Source organism: Podarcis tiliguerta (genome assembly GCF_965153285.1).
Source record: "Podarcis tiliguerta genome assembly, chromosome: 4".
In the NCBI taxonomy this organism is placed as follows: domain Eukaryota; kingdom Metazoa; phylum Chordata; class Lepidosauria; order Squamata; family Lacertidae; genus Podarcis; species Podarcis tiliguerta.
Window position 1 is genome coordinate 60,725,976 of NC_139537.1, and position 14,605 is coordinate 60,740,580.

Consider the following 14,605-nt stretch of genomic DNA (forward strand, 5'->3'; position numbering starts at 1 on the left):
AATGGAACTAACTCCAAAAGTTCTCTCTATTTGATATTGGTTTTACTAAACATCTTTGTTAAAATTAACAGGGGAGGGAGCTGAGCTCACTTATCACCAAGAATGGTTGTATTCTTAGAAGACTGCACATGGCATAAAACCCCGGTAGATATCTATTCTGCATATAAGTTAATAATACATTGTTCTCTTAAAATAATATTAACTGACTCTGCCCATGTAGCAATGGGGGTGAACTCCTGCAGTCAGGCTTGAAATTAGGCTTAGAGCACTGAACTATTGCACAAAAACCTTGTAAAACAGCTTAGGGGTGTATCTGCTTGAACAGTGGAGCATCCTCTCCCTCTCCCCCCCCCCCATCTGCTATGCATGGTTGAGGGGAACCTAAAACAGATTTAAGAGGCACTTGGGAGAAGAGAGGGAGGGAAATTTGCATCGTACAAACAGAAGTCCTTGTGCAAACAAATTGATTTTGTTGGATACAACCCTTAGTTTATTTAGCCACAATGATACTTTGCCAGGATCTACGCTTTCCCCAAACCTCGCCTAGTCAACTCACCAAACAACCTGTTTGCATCTTTGAAACCTCCTCTCTACCCTCTTGCTAGAATGTTCCCGAATTTTTTTATATCATTTCAGGACTTTTGGTCAAGAATGTTTGATCATTGTTTGTATAGTTACTAAAACCAGGCCAAATGTCTGGGAACTTATCAGGCTTTGATCGTCCTCTGATAACTCTAAGATGGTGTTTCCATTGTTCCAGTACTGCTGCTGTCCATATTTCCCCATACCATCCAGTTAGGCCTATTAATAAATTAATAATTAATAAATGTGACACTACTTGAAACAACATCACTAGAACTTTGAAAATTGCATTCAGATTGCTTCTTTCAAATATGGAGAGCAGGCATAGTCATTAAGTCTTTTACAATTTGTAGGCATGTTCATTTCAGTCAAGACTTTTTTCTCAAAAGGCCTCTGTTGGAGGGCAGGTCATCTTCTTAAATTCAAATTAATAAATGTGACTCACTGGAGAGTAGTACCATTTATGAACAAGCTTGAAGGACCGACTTGCAGATTACCAGAAAGCGTACAAGAGGTTGCTAGTCCCAAGCTGGGTCTTACCATTTCAAGTTTAAAGGTACATATTCCTAAAATCCTTTTTTCCATTCAGATTGAAGAACCCGAAAACCTCAAGTGGCAATATCAAGCATATCCCCCTCCCCCGAAACTTAACTCTCTAAGTTGGCAGAAGCAAACCTTTACATGCGTAATTTTCTCATATTGCAATCGCAACTTTTAAAACAGGCTTATAAAAGCAACCGATCACTGCAGTGAGAAACACAGGCACATACAACTCTACGTTCTGGGTTTTTTCTTTAAAAGAGCAGGTCTTTTATATAGTAATATTAATACCTCTCCTCCACCCTCCCCCTTCAATCGTCAGCGCAATATGTGCTCACTTCTTCGGGGGGGACAGTTCTGTATTTCATTAGTCTTCCTGAATTGCAAGGAAAAATGTAAAATCAATGCCTAACAACAGAAAGCTTCATGCAGGGTCTCAGAAAAATGAGGAGAGACGAAGCAGGGCAACATTGTACTAAGCCTGGGCCTCAGCCAAACTTCTCTGTTTCTTGCCATTTTCAAAGCCTCAGGGAGTTTGTTTTGGGGCCTTTCTATTGCCTAAATCGAGTTGTAAAATGATCTCAAATTTAATATTTAGCCTGCAGTTCCTTTCCATTTATGTATATTTTGGAAGGGTTTCCCCCCTCCTTTTTTGCCCATAAGAGCTGCTATGAAATAACACACTGAATATTAAGAAAGGATGGAAGAAAGAAATGGATCTTTTCTTAAATAACCACCGAGAACTATAATGATCAAACCAGGTCAGCTTTGGGGAAGGGGGAGAGTTTTATTCTATCCCTCTCCCCCTAATCTACAATCTAATAAGGCTCCCTCTACCCTGCTGTGCGCATTTGGAAGTAAAAGAAATGATATAGAATGTATTATTGATCATTCCTAGCGGAGCATCAGGAATGGTAAATCATACGGAACTACACAGTTCATTAGACATTGACAGAAGAAGCTGCACTTCTGAAACCTGTAGAGATGACAGCAAGTTCTTGCATTATAAATACCATATTTTACCCTCTGGAGAACTTTCTAAAACTAAAGCATAATTCTTCTCGCAAAACTTTCTCCCCCTTTTCGGGAGGTTAGGCACTCAAGCTAAATGATGGAGTTTTGCCAAAGCTTCAGGAGAGAAACTCATTTTTCCCCTAGAGGGAGGATACAATTGCAGAATTATTTCTTATAACCATAGTTATAATGATGACTACATTTACAATTGTTCACTCTCCAACATTCCTTGTTTTACAATAAACCCAGAAGATAAACATTTGACCAGAGATCCACCCACCACTTCTGTGCTTGTCTTCCCGGGCTTTAAGCACACTGCCAATTTCAAGCTCTAGATGCAAAATGAAAAGCCATTGTGATACCAGTGGTAGAAACTTATCAGAAAGCAAATGCACCACATTTTCAGGCAATTTACTCATAGCTACCAGGTTCAATGCTTTTTAACTCAGAAATCATATAATGAGCATTCACCATAAAGGGAAGATGCATAGTTTAAAAATGCACAGCCTCAGGTTAACATGACAAATGGAAAGTCACACTTCCCCCATGATTATTTATACATCTAATGATGCCATTGCTATGCATATGTATGCAATGTCTTTCAACTAGTAATTGTTACTTGCTTTTCTTGCCACTACACAAATAGTATATCCTAGTACAGAATCACACACATCAGTGTGGTATATGTCACACCCACAAAAGGATTAATCAGCTCTCATTAGTTGCTAGGAAACCGTGTCTTGACCTTGGAGTATGTTCAACCACTGAGGGCATTCGGATGAGGTAATGCCTCCTCATTGTTACTGCAGAGTCTTGTCCTTTGCTGAGGGGAATTGCGGGGACTGAGCTTCTATCTAGAAACTGCACTGCAGTGATTAAACGCCCTATAAATAGATTAATTAGATAATAATAATCTTCCACGGTTGGCCTTCTTGTGCATTCTTCTGCCGCATCTGTTTCTAGGCATTCAGAGATGAATGGTTTTACTTTGAGTGATTTCCATTTCCATGATAAAACCTATCGACACTCTCACCCGCTAGCAAGAGTTATGGAGGGCACTCCATTTGTATTGTACCTGTTTGCTGTGGTCAGCAAGTATATTGCAGTTCATGAAAAATGACTAGCATGACTGGCACAAATGTATGCTGCTATGTGTACTATGCAAAGAGATGCGCATTGATATGTTTAGTAGAAAGAAAGGAGTTTATGGCAAATGAACTCCAGACTGATTAGGTATGGTTGCAATTGGCAAGGGTATATCAATTATCCCACAGTCTGTATTACAAGGATGCTTGTTATTCCCTCATACATTTTGGGATTCAATTATTCACTATCTACATAGCTCTCTCTCTCTCTCTCTCTCGCTCTGTGTGTGTGTGTGTGTGTGTGTGTGTGTAATCACATATCACTTTATGTGTAGTGGGAGGTCATGTTGCCAATGTGAAGCCTCCCTTAGCGACCTCAAGGCTCAGGCGCACATAGAAAAGGGAAAAGGGAAGCACCTCTTTGGGGTATTCAGAAGCCAGACTATTTGGGGTTTTAAAGACTGAAACCAGCACTTGGAATGCAACTAGATTTCTAAGTGGTAACTCTTTAGAACTCGTACTATATGTTGTTGTTGTTTTGCCCATTAGCGAACTTACTACACTTTCTAAATCAGTACCAGTTCCCAAACACTTTTTACAGACAGCCCCATGTAGAAAGCATTGCCATAGTGGTACAAATGGCAGAATTCCAAACAAAGGTGTGCTCGCCCAAGCCCACATTCAAGACATGTTCCTGTCTCAGCAATGTCTACCCTGGCTTGGACATGTCCACAGAATGGCAAGATCCCCAAGGATGTGCTCTACAGGCAGCTGGCTTCCGGCACCAGGCCAGTTGTCTGCTAACATGACATGAAGGATGGCAACATCAACCCTATGTGGGAATCCCTTGCGAATGACAGCCATGCCTCTATCCATAGTAGTGTATCCATAGCAGTGACCAGAGGAGAAATTACCCCTGGGAGGAGCGCAAAGAGAAGAAATACCATCGTGCATCTGCAGCAGCATAACTGGGCGCCTTCATCTGCCCCAGCTGCAACTACACATCTCTCCCACATTGGTCTCAACAGCCACAGCAGGGCACTGCAACCTTCCAACAGTTTGACCTCACCCCCCAAGGCACACTCTTCCATTGTCTCCAGTGACAGACAGATGCCAGTGATTCATTAGTGGGCCTATCGTGTGTTTGCAGTATAGTGCTTAAGGAATCTGCCCCTGAGGTCTTTAAATCTTGGTTATCCAAATCCATAATTATAAAAGTAGATTAAATAGTGCATCAAACTATTCATATTATGCATTTCTAGACTTGCTTCTTAACTAAGCATGAAGGGCAGCGTTACAACTGCAATCGTTTATTTCCTGCTTTGATTATTTACAGTACTATGCTAAAAAAATAGGAAGAACATTTTGAGAAGAAACAATAAATGAACTTGGACTTGATTGGTTTAGAAAAGGTTAACAATAAACTCAGTCTTATTCATGTTCACTTAGAAGTGCTCCCACTGAATTCAACGAAACTTGTTCCCATGCATGCAAGCATAGGTTTGCAGCCTAAATCAATTAGGCAAAGCTGATGTGCCACCAGCATGTGTTAATTAGAGGAAATTTTGTTTTTAAAATATTACAAACTATACTCAAAAGAGTATGGCAGGAAGGAAACAAAATTAATTCTGTTGATTTGGGGTGAATGTTTTAGCAAGGTTAAGCTCTTTCCAATGTGCACTTTAAAAGAAGGATAAAAGTCCATTTTGTAATCTTTTTAGGCCAGAAAGCAAGAGGCTATCCTGAGGAAATGAAATCCTTCAAGCTTTTTGTTGTTGTTGTTTTTTCAAGATGCCCTAACAATAATGCAGTTGGGTGAAAAGATCAGGAACACTTTATACACATTGTGCTAATTACTGCAAGTACTTAAAGTTGTAATTAGCTTATTATACTGCAGAGAACCTAACATGGCATGTCTTTCAAAAGAATTTCTCTCCAGATCATTAGTGGGAAAGCTCACAACATCTGCTTCAAATAAAATCAACCAATTAGCACAGGCAACTTCACATAGTTTGCAATCAGAGAATTATATTGTGCCAAGTGCTAATTTCAATGTGAATACTATCTCCTTCTTATATCCCACGCTTATCTGCCAGCACAGCTGGTGTTTAACACTACTGACTTCAGTCAAGTCTCCAAAAACTTATGTTAATTTGAAAGAACCTAATCAGAGTGTGCAACACAGAGTGAGGTTGATCTCTGCTTAATTAAAAGTGACCTTGTCATTTCACTGCCTATAAAACACCATTTATAGTTCAGTTACCATAAATATTCAGGTTTGTGTGAGAGAGATGGAAGACAGGCTTTAAACTATTTTCAGGTTGCAAAGTTGGAATGTGACATGCTGTTAAGTTGTGATTCAGTTTGGGATGCCATTAGTGTTTGGAGCCATAGCACCTGGAGAATGTAGCTAGCTTTACTTAAGATTCAGATTTCATTTTCATTCCCAAATGGGTGCCCTTCCCATCTTTGTGGACATTTTCAGAGAGGTGGAAGGCAGAGATAATAAAAAAAAGCGTCACTCCCAGTTCTTTCTTTCCTAGATTCCTTCCTTCTCATCCACAAAATCTGTATATTTCCTGATATGGACAGGACAAATCTAGTAGTTATCCCTTCCATCTGATTTCATTTTCTTTGCCTGCATCTGAACATGGGACAAGAGCAAATAGTAGCAGCTAAGATATAGACTGCTAATATCATAATGCCATTATACAAATCAATGGCCCCATGAGGAAAGGTTACAACATTGGGGCTTTTTTGTTCAGAGAAAACACAAGTAACAGGTGACATTACAGAAGTGTGTCAAATTATGCATTGTATGGAGAAAGTGGATAGAGATGCATTTTATTATCTCTCTCATAGCAGAATTGGCAGGCCTCTGATGAGGCTGAATGTTGGAAGATGCAGGACAGACAAAGGTTATAGTTCACACGGTATGTATTTAAACTACGGAATATGCTCCCACAGGAGACAGTGATGGCCAGCGACTTGGGTAGCTTTAAAAGCACATTAGACAAATTCATGGAAAAGAAGACTGCAGGTGCCTAATAGCCATGATGGTTCCGTACTACTTCCACTGTCAAAGGCAGTGGGCCTCTGAATAGCAGTTGCTGGGCATCACAAGAAGTGTTTCATTTATGTCCTGCTTGCAGGCTTGTGCTGGGCATTTGGCTGGCTACTGTGAGGACAAAATGCCATGGTCTCCAATTCCCATGAAAAATAGAAAATACCGTAGTTTTCGCTTCATTACACGCATTTTTTTCCTCCTAGAAAGTAAGGGGAAATGTCTGTGCGTGTTACCGAGCGAATGCTTCCCTCCTCCGTGGTTTCCAGCGGGAGAAGAGCCGCTGAATGGGGAGGAGAGAGGGACAGAGTGCCTGCTTCTTTAAAGGAGCAAACTGGGAGGGGAGGGGAGCCGCTTACACGAGTGTAAGCGGCTCCTGTCCGGTTGGCTCCTTTAAAGCAAGCAGGCTCTCTGTATCTTTCTCGTCCCGCTTTGCTGGAAATAGCAGGAAAGATTTTCAGCTTGCTAGGGGGGGGGGGGGAGGAGGGAGAGAAGCAGAGCCTGCTTGCTTTAAAGGAGCAAAGCGGGAGAGGAGCTGCTTACACGAGTTGGCTCCTGTCCGGTTGGCTCCTTTAAAGCAAGCAGGCTCTCTGTCCCTTCAGCAAAGTTTTTCACTAAGGGGGGGGGGGAGGGAAAGAAGCAGAGCTTGCTCCATGCGTGCTCCTTGTCCTTTGAGTGCTTTTCCTTCCCTCCCCACTTAAAACGTGGTTACAAAGCACAGATCCACATGGATCCTCAGGATTTTTGCATTGGGCTACCCCAAACTCACCATCAGATCACATGTCTGTGGCCACAGCATGAACCACAAAAATCATACATCCACTGTTTCGTGCAGAATTTTTTTTTTTCTTGTTTTCCTCCTCTAAAAACTACATGCGTGTTATGGTTGGGTGCGTGTTATCAAGCAAAAAATACGGTAATCTGAAGTCCTGGAAGTGGGTAAAAAGTGTAGTCTGAAACCACTTATTACATGGCACCTTGCTCAGGCTTAGCAGGTCAGTGCCTGGACTGAAGACTGTGTGGGATCCCACCCACGCTGCCTTGAGTTTTATAGTGGGATGAATATAAACGAACTGCATAATTTATTTATTTATTAAAATGTTGCCTGTGCTCCAGAGAAAAATAAAACAGTTAAACTAACAAAAACCTGTTGATTGGAGGTGCCCAGACTATCCACGTGAAAAGTGGCATCATACATTTCAGTAAGGGCATGGAAAATCAGAGGATTGTGACTGTCTACAATACAGATCAGGTACCATGATCTAAGAAGCAGGATTACCAAAGAAGATTTGTTGCCTGAAGTGTAGAGCAAGAGGAATACATCTCAGCAATATGACACAAAGAGCTGATGGGCAAGAATGTGGATTTCAGCAGCAAAGGGCTACACAGGATTTGAGTCATTTGTGCTCTGTTCAATACTTTGTGGTTCATACTTTTTCTGCTTTGGATATCACATTAAACAAAGGATATTGGAAAAGGCTACATAAACAATAAATTGGTAATAGAAGTGTGCATGGTAAGTCAAGGCAATGATAAACAGAAAGTGTTGACTATGTTTATCACAGATTAAAAAACTGAAAAATAATATGGGGCAACTTACTTCTCATAATATATAATAACATACTCCTCCACCCCTTTTCTGGTCAACTTCTTGTTATTAGTCCCTGGACATAAGTCACAGTCTTCAGTCAGTCATGCCAAAGACCAACTAAAGCAATGCAATAGGCCATACATACACGACAGTAAGCCCCACTGTCGTCAATGGCACTTACTTATGAGTAGCCACGCATAGGGTTGTGCTGTAAGTTGCCATTCATTTAAGCCTCATTAATTTCACTGTAGCATACTGGCAACTTTCGGTGGATTGTACCAAAACTATTTTTTCAGTAACAAGCATAACATTCTAAGGCTTCCTCCTCCTTTCCTAATTTATCCCCAAAATACATTTACTTTGTGCAGTTTTGCACATAAAAGCTATATAGAACAGAGTTAAGTGGTTAAAATATCACACACCTTAAAATGTGAACAGAACAGAGCTCTCCATAGAACAAGCAGGAAATTACATAAGCATTAACCTTTCTTAAATAAAAACGACATTTTAGTTGCATACAAAGCAACACTGGGGGATTTAATTACATGTAAAAAAAGAGTTAAATAATTCAAGGTTTTTCATAGCTGGAGCTAACAAGCATTTATTATTTATTATTCCTTAGGCAAAAACAACAAAAACATTGTATTTTTAACACATAAGACAAAAATCACCAAGTCCTAATCTTGCAGCCACTGATTGCAAATTCACTTTTTGGAGATGACAAAGACTGTACAAAGCCAACAAATCTTCCAAGTTTACGATTTGCATCTTCAAAATAACCCCCACCTTATCTCAGATGGTGGAACTCAAACCAGAAGAATTTGTGCCTGTGTAAGTATCAAGAAAAGAACATGAGAGGGCAAGATGACTTTTATACCTATTTGAAACCCTTTTCAGCTGAGTGACATGACTAGCAACCCAACAGAACTTGGCTGGTAAAAGGAGTGGTGTAGGTTAAATTCAGAGGAGTTCCTTCTGAATGGAATAGTGTAAAATAAACCAGCATAAAATTATGCCAGCATAAATTACACCATCTTCAAAAGATAGGATTGGTCAGTAAACCAAATCTCAGATGGCTGCACTTAAGCCAAAGAAAGGGCTCTGGTTCAAGCAGAAGCAAGAATAGAGAGAAAGGATGAAATAAAGTTCATGTGAGACACATGGTGGATGGTACTCCTGTGATGTAAAGACAATGCAAGAGCATAGAGTCAAAATGGGATTTTGCTGCCTAATATATTAGTATTTGGGATGGAGGTGAAGAATGCATTGATTCTTACATACTACTGGGCTCCCCTCAATGACTTAACAGCATGATGTCTGACACCTACTGGTTAATAGACATACTTTCAATAAGATCAATACAGGCTCATCACACAGCTGGCAGTACTGAGCATCTTTTTCATGGTTCAGCATGCAGCATTTATATTCTTTCTTGGTTGCCTAATTCTTACCTTGTGGGTTTTGATGACATTGCAATAACTGTGGGGATTTTTAAAGAGATGTTGAATAATAATGGATAGCAATAAAGATCCTGGACAATCCAACACGTTCCAGAAGTTTGAATTCATATTCAAACTTCAAGTCCATTATCCTATCACCCAGTGAATAAAAATAACAATAACTAGGATATATGAATTAAATATGAGAATGTCATGAGAATATAGCACACACCAGTTTGAAATCAGAGAGATGTTAATGCAGCAGTACTTATTTGGTGAAATAATATCCAATTTGGTGAAATAATATCCAACAATATTTCTCCGCTGTATTTTGTTGTATTTGTCATAGCAAACAACAAATATAAAAACTTCACAAAAGTGAATAGCCACATGAAGGAATCCACATCTCCTCTTGTGTCAGGCTGGGCAGGTGTATGCATGTGAAGTGTGAATGTTGAAGGGTAGCTGTGTTTTGATTCGCATATTGGTTCAGGAAATGCAGATACAGTGTGAACCAAATTTCTCCACCATTCCTTCTTCGGACACATAGATATTAATATCATTTGTAGTCATGTGAATGTGCCAGTGTGGACTAGTGGTTAAAACATTGGACTAGGACTTGAGAGACCAGGGTTCAAATCCCAGCTCAGCCATGACTTTGGGTCAACCACTGTCTCAGCCTAACCTACCTCACAGGGTTGTTGTCAGGATAAAATGAGAGGAAGAGAACTGAGTTTAGAGCGGGGTGCAGTTGTTTATACCACCTATTGCTATGCCAAACTTGTAGTAGATAAAAATGTCATAGAAGACATTTTTTGCTACTTGCAAAAACTTCCGTTCTCTTTTTCAGAAACAATAGTAATAAATATGAGGTTCACATTCCTGACATTAATACTAGCAGGTGTTTAAATCCTTGTTTGTTTAAAATCTACATACTATTCCCCCATTTTACTCTTCTCTAAATTGCATTCACAGAGATAGGAGCTATGTGCCTAAAACTGAAGGTCCTCAAATTTTATTTGAGTACATAAAATTTATGTTGTGCATAAAATGATGAAGACAAGAGAACATGTTTGATATATGTACATTTTGTACAAATATATTCCAGTCTTACATCCTTGATGATACGCGACTTCATGTTTTCTAGGTATGCTTTTGCATTGGAGAATACTTAAAATACTTTATTAAGTCTCTGATGAGAGGGTTTCTTTGTTAGTACTTTGCTGTTGTGCTGGTTATCTCTATTGGTATCTTCTTGTCTGACAATTAGGATTTTTAATTATTTAAACTGAACACAATGGTAAAAAGAACTAAGCACTACTCAAAAACAACCTTTTCAAGATGGAATATGAGCTTTGCTCTCTGCAGGAAGACTGCAGCTCTTACATTCTGCCAACAACTCTTCCACACAATGGACAACCTCAATAAAAAAACTCAAAAGATTTCAAAGGCAAGAAGACTGTCTAAATATTTCCCCGAAACATTGGCAGTAAGCATTTTACAGGAAACCTAATTAAATTTCCCTAAAAACAGCACAGGGTTTAATTTTCCAGCTACATGATTACAGTACAGTATGATATATTACTGTAGCATCTAGCAGTCAGCTCCTGTCAGCATTATGTGACCTAGAATATGATGAGCTCTCATACATAACGAGAATTTACAGATGCTATTGATTGGACTTTATTAACCTAATTACTCTTAATAGATGTAAACACAGTGCTAGTAGTGGAGATGTATACTACTTTTTTCACCATTAAGTGCTTGCTTGTGGAACTTTGCATTCTGGGCCCAGTTCGCACTTTCCTGCTATGCCTCATCAAATCCTGTGTCCTGGTTTAAACATAATGCTAAAGTATGGTTAGTTTAACAAACCATGTGGGAACCACAAATTGTTTGACCAAACAAACAAACCATGGCCTGTTTCCTCAAAATTTTGATTGTTTTCCAGTGACGGCTGCCTCCTGCCTTTGTAGCTTGATGAGCATCTAGAGTGGGGTGTGTAAATAAACCATGGTTAAGGAACCATAACAGGGTTTACACATAACACCAAGCCATAGTTAAAACAAACCAGGGCTTCAACCATGGTTCATTGGCAATAATCAGATCAGCTGGGGTTAATGGGAGTTGGAGTCAAGCAACACCTGGGAGGGCTCGCAGGTTTCCAATCACTGTTTTAAATAAAGAAATAAAATGTGTGCTTCTTTGAGAGTAACTGAGGATGCAAACTTAGTCTTTCCACCCAATGCCTGAAGTTGGTATTGCTTGTGATGACAAAGCAACAATATTCTGATGAGCTGCCTAAACTGCTCTGAATCTGAACTTCTTTGATTGTTTCCCCACCCCCCTTACACCCTCCAATGAAACAAAACATTGCCAAGAAGAAAGAGTAATTTCACACTTGGCAAAACTTGGCATTTGGCAGCAATTCGTATAGCCCTGCAGAAAAACAGAAAGTGACTCATCAGCTATCCTTCAGCTCTACACCAGTTCTCTTCTCTCTTGGCAATGCACGCATTTTATGATTTTCTTGTAATTTGAATACATTTTATCACTTACGAAATGCTAAACTGAGCTTAAAAGGAAGTGATCTCCTCTGCATTTAACATTCAGAGTGCAATCAGCTTTATAGCAGGTCAACCGCTTCCACTAAAGGCAGCATGTTCAGATGATAAAGTGAGGAAGGCAAGACTGGAGCTCTTGTGGAGCAGTGGCATGCTTTACTAGCTCTCTCTACCCATGACTTACAAGTCATGAGGTTGTGCCAAAGCTGATCAGCATGATCAGTTGCTGGAGGCAGATATAAAGAACGCTCCGAAATGCCATTGAGTTTAACATGGATAGAGAATTTCCAGTTAGCGAATGGCAATTTATGGGCAAGATTACGCAAGGGAGGGATCAGGCAAAAGGACCGCAGCAAAGGAGGTGGAGAGGTGATAGAAGAGAGACCCCATAAGGAAAGAAAGTTCAGAAGGAAGAACACATGGGAAGTAGGGCCTTTGTGCTATTGTGAAGAGAGAAGCACAGTAGCAATGCCATTATTTCGTTATTATATTTGCAGACCACCTTTTACACAAAATGGTGTGCAGGGTGGCTAACAGTAGAATACAAAGTAAAACACAAATCAATCAAAACAAAAACAGATAGTTAAAAGATCAACAGACTCATCAATATAAAATCAATAAACACAACATCCAACTGAACAAATTATGGCATTTACAGGGGCTATAGCAAATCACCTTACAAGGTGTTATATTTTTGTTATTCTATAGTACTATAGTTTTCCTTTATGCTATAAGTTTTGGCCACAACCTTGCAGGAAACTGGCATATCCTTAAACTGATTATGATGGTATTTCGTATTAGGCAAGGGAAGTTTGCATTGTGAATCTAATTTGAGTGTTTATGTAACACCTGAGTGTGGTGCAGTGGTTAGAGTGTTTAACGTAGACCTGGGAGGCCAGAGTTCAAATGCCACTCAGCCATGAAGCTCACTGAATGACCTTGGATCAGTCACTCACTCTCAGTCTAACCTACCTCACAGAGTCTTTGTGAGAATAAAATCAGGAGTTAAAGCACACACCCTTCAACTCCTTGCAGGAAAGATGAGATATAGATGTAAAAATAATAATTAAAAAAATCAATGCGTGGATATGTAGAGTACAATGTGCCACTAGTTTGGAAACTGAAAACACTGTAGAAAGACAACTCATTTTAATTCAGAAAGGGCCCTTTCCAGTAATGAAAGCAAGACTGTTCTCAGTACCCTCTAAATCCTTGATTTCTGCTGCCATTTTTCACTTGAGCTATTGGAGCAAGAGGAAGGAATGTTCCTAACAGATTTGAAACGCTGTCTTGATGAACTGTTTTCATGTTTGTGTGTGTGTGAAACACAGTGCTGCGTGGATGCATTATGTTCTCATGGTCAGGCTCATTTAAAGAAACATTCATACCAAGCACTGCTGCAGATCTTTAAACGGCTTCTTTATTATTTTTTCCTCTTGTTATTGTGCCTCTGCAGGGACTATATTGAGAGAAATCAGGGGATGAACAGAATACTGCACCTGTTTCAGAGCCTTTGTCTGGGCCTGTATAGTTGTATTAATATGAACAGTATTTCACCAAATCCCATTCGTCATTATTTCAGGCCATTACCTCAGTGGGTTATCGCACAATACCAAGGACAAGTTGGGTTGACTATTGCCTGAATGAAGTGGAGAATAAAAGAACATGTTCTGCAGATAGAAAGAAACCTGTTACAGCTGAAAAGGAGGAAAATTGCCACACCGTGCATATGCTCATCTAAACAGATACAGTCATTGCTGTGTAATAAGCTCACCAGTCTTCTATTTAGTTCATTGTTCGTCTTCTTTTTTTAGTGAAGTACCATAATAGGTACACTATTACTAAATTCTGTTGACCCTTTTTCATTACAGATGTCTTCAAAATAGAAGGAAATCACAATGGAAAGAGTCTGTGGGTCCTCCATTCCACAGGATTTGACTTCTTTTTTAAAAAAACAAAAACCTCCAAATATTATGGTCACCTACAGCCAGCTACTGCAAATCAAATACCCTGGACTCTAATGGAGACCACTAAAGACAATCCTGTCTCTTGCCTTAAAACTGTCTTAGACAACAGAGGAGTTTGAAATTGTAACATTTGATGCCCTTATTTTCAAGAGCAGTCATGTAGAACGAATAGTGTGAGTACTACTTTTTAAAACAGGAGTCTGCTTTGGAAGAAGGGAGCTTGTAGCAGGAGCCATTTTGTCCTGAATGTCAAATGAAGACTTAAAGCCTACAGCAGAATTGTTGCTGGACTACAATTCCCATCATCCCGGAACATTGGCCAGGCTGGCTGGGGCAGATAGAAGTTGGAGTCCAACAACATCCAAGGACTACAGGTTCCTCATTCTCGATTTACATTATCTGTAGAAGAAGTTCCAAAGTTAGAACCATCTTTGGAGGTGTGACTCAATCATTCAGTTTGTACAGTGTGAACAGACAACTGCACAGGTTCCTCAAGTGAAGACTGCAGCCAATGAACTACTCACCTGGTCATGCCACTGCTGCGCTACTTGGGGCCAAGACATCAAGATAGCATTATGTCTGAACATGGGCTTGCAGTTTGTCTTTCTCCAGACAAAGCACTAGCTGTAACCAAGGCTGGTTCTTGGTATGCCACTCATGATCTGTCTGGGAGAGAGCAACCACAAGTCCAAGTATGAACATATTGCTAAGCCAGATGATGTCTTACCCCAGGTAGCACAGCAACAGGAGGACTGGAGG

General features: G+C 39.9%; 1 protein-coding gene and 1 pseudogene across 5 annotated transcripts in view; one reads left to right on the forward strand and one right to left on the reverse strand.

Annotated features, from left to right (window-relative positions):
- Nucleotides 1-14,605, reverse strand: part of LOC310677064 (uncharacterized protein) — a 546,359-nt gene that overhangs the window by 428,818 nt on the left and 102,936 nt on the right. The gene's annotated exons all lie outside the window — the stretch shown is intronic.
- Nucleotides 1-14,605, forward strand: part of LOC310676846 — a 29,695-nt pseudogene that overhangs the window by 9,508 nt on the left and 5,582 nt on the right. The window lies entirely within an intron of this gene.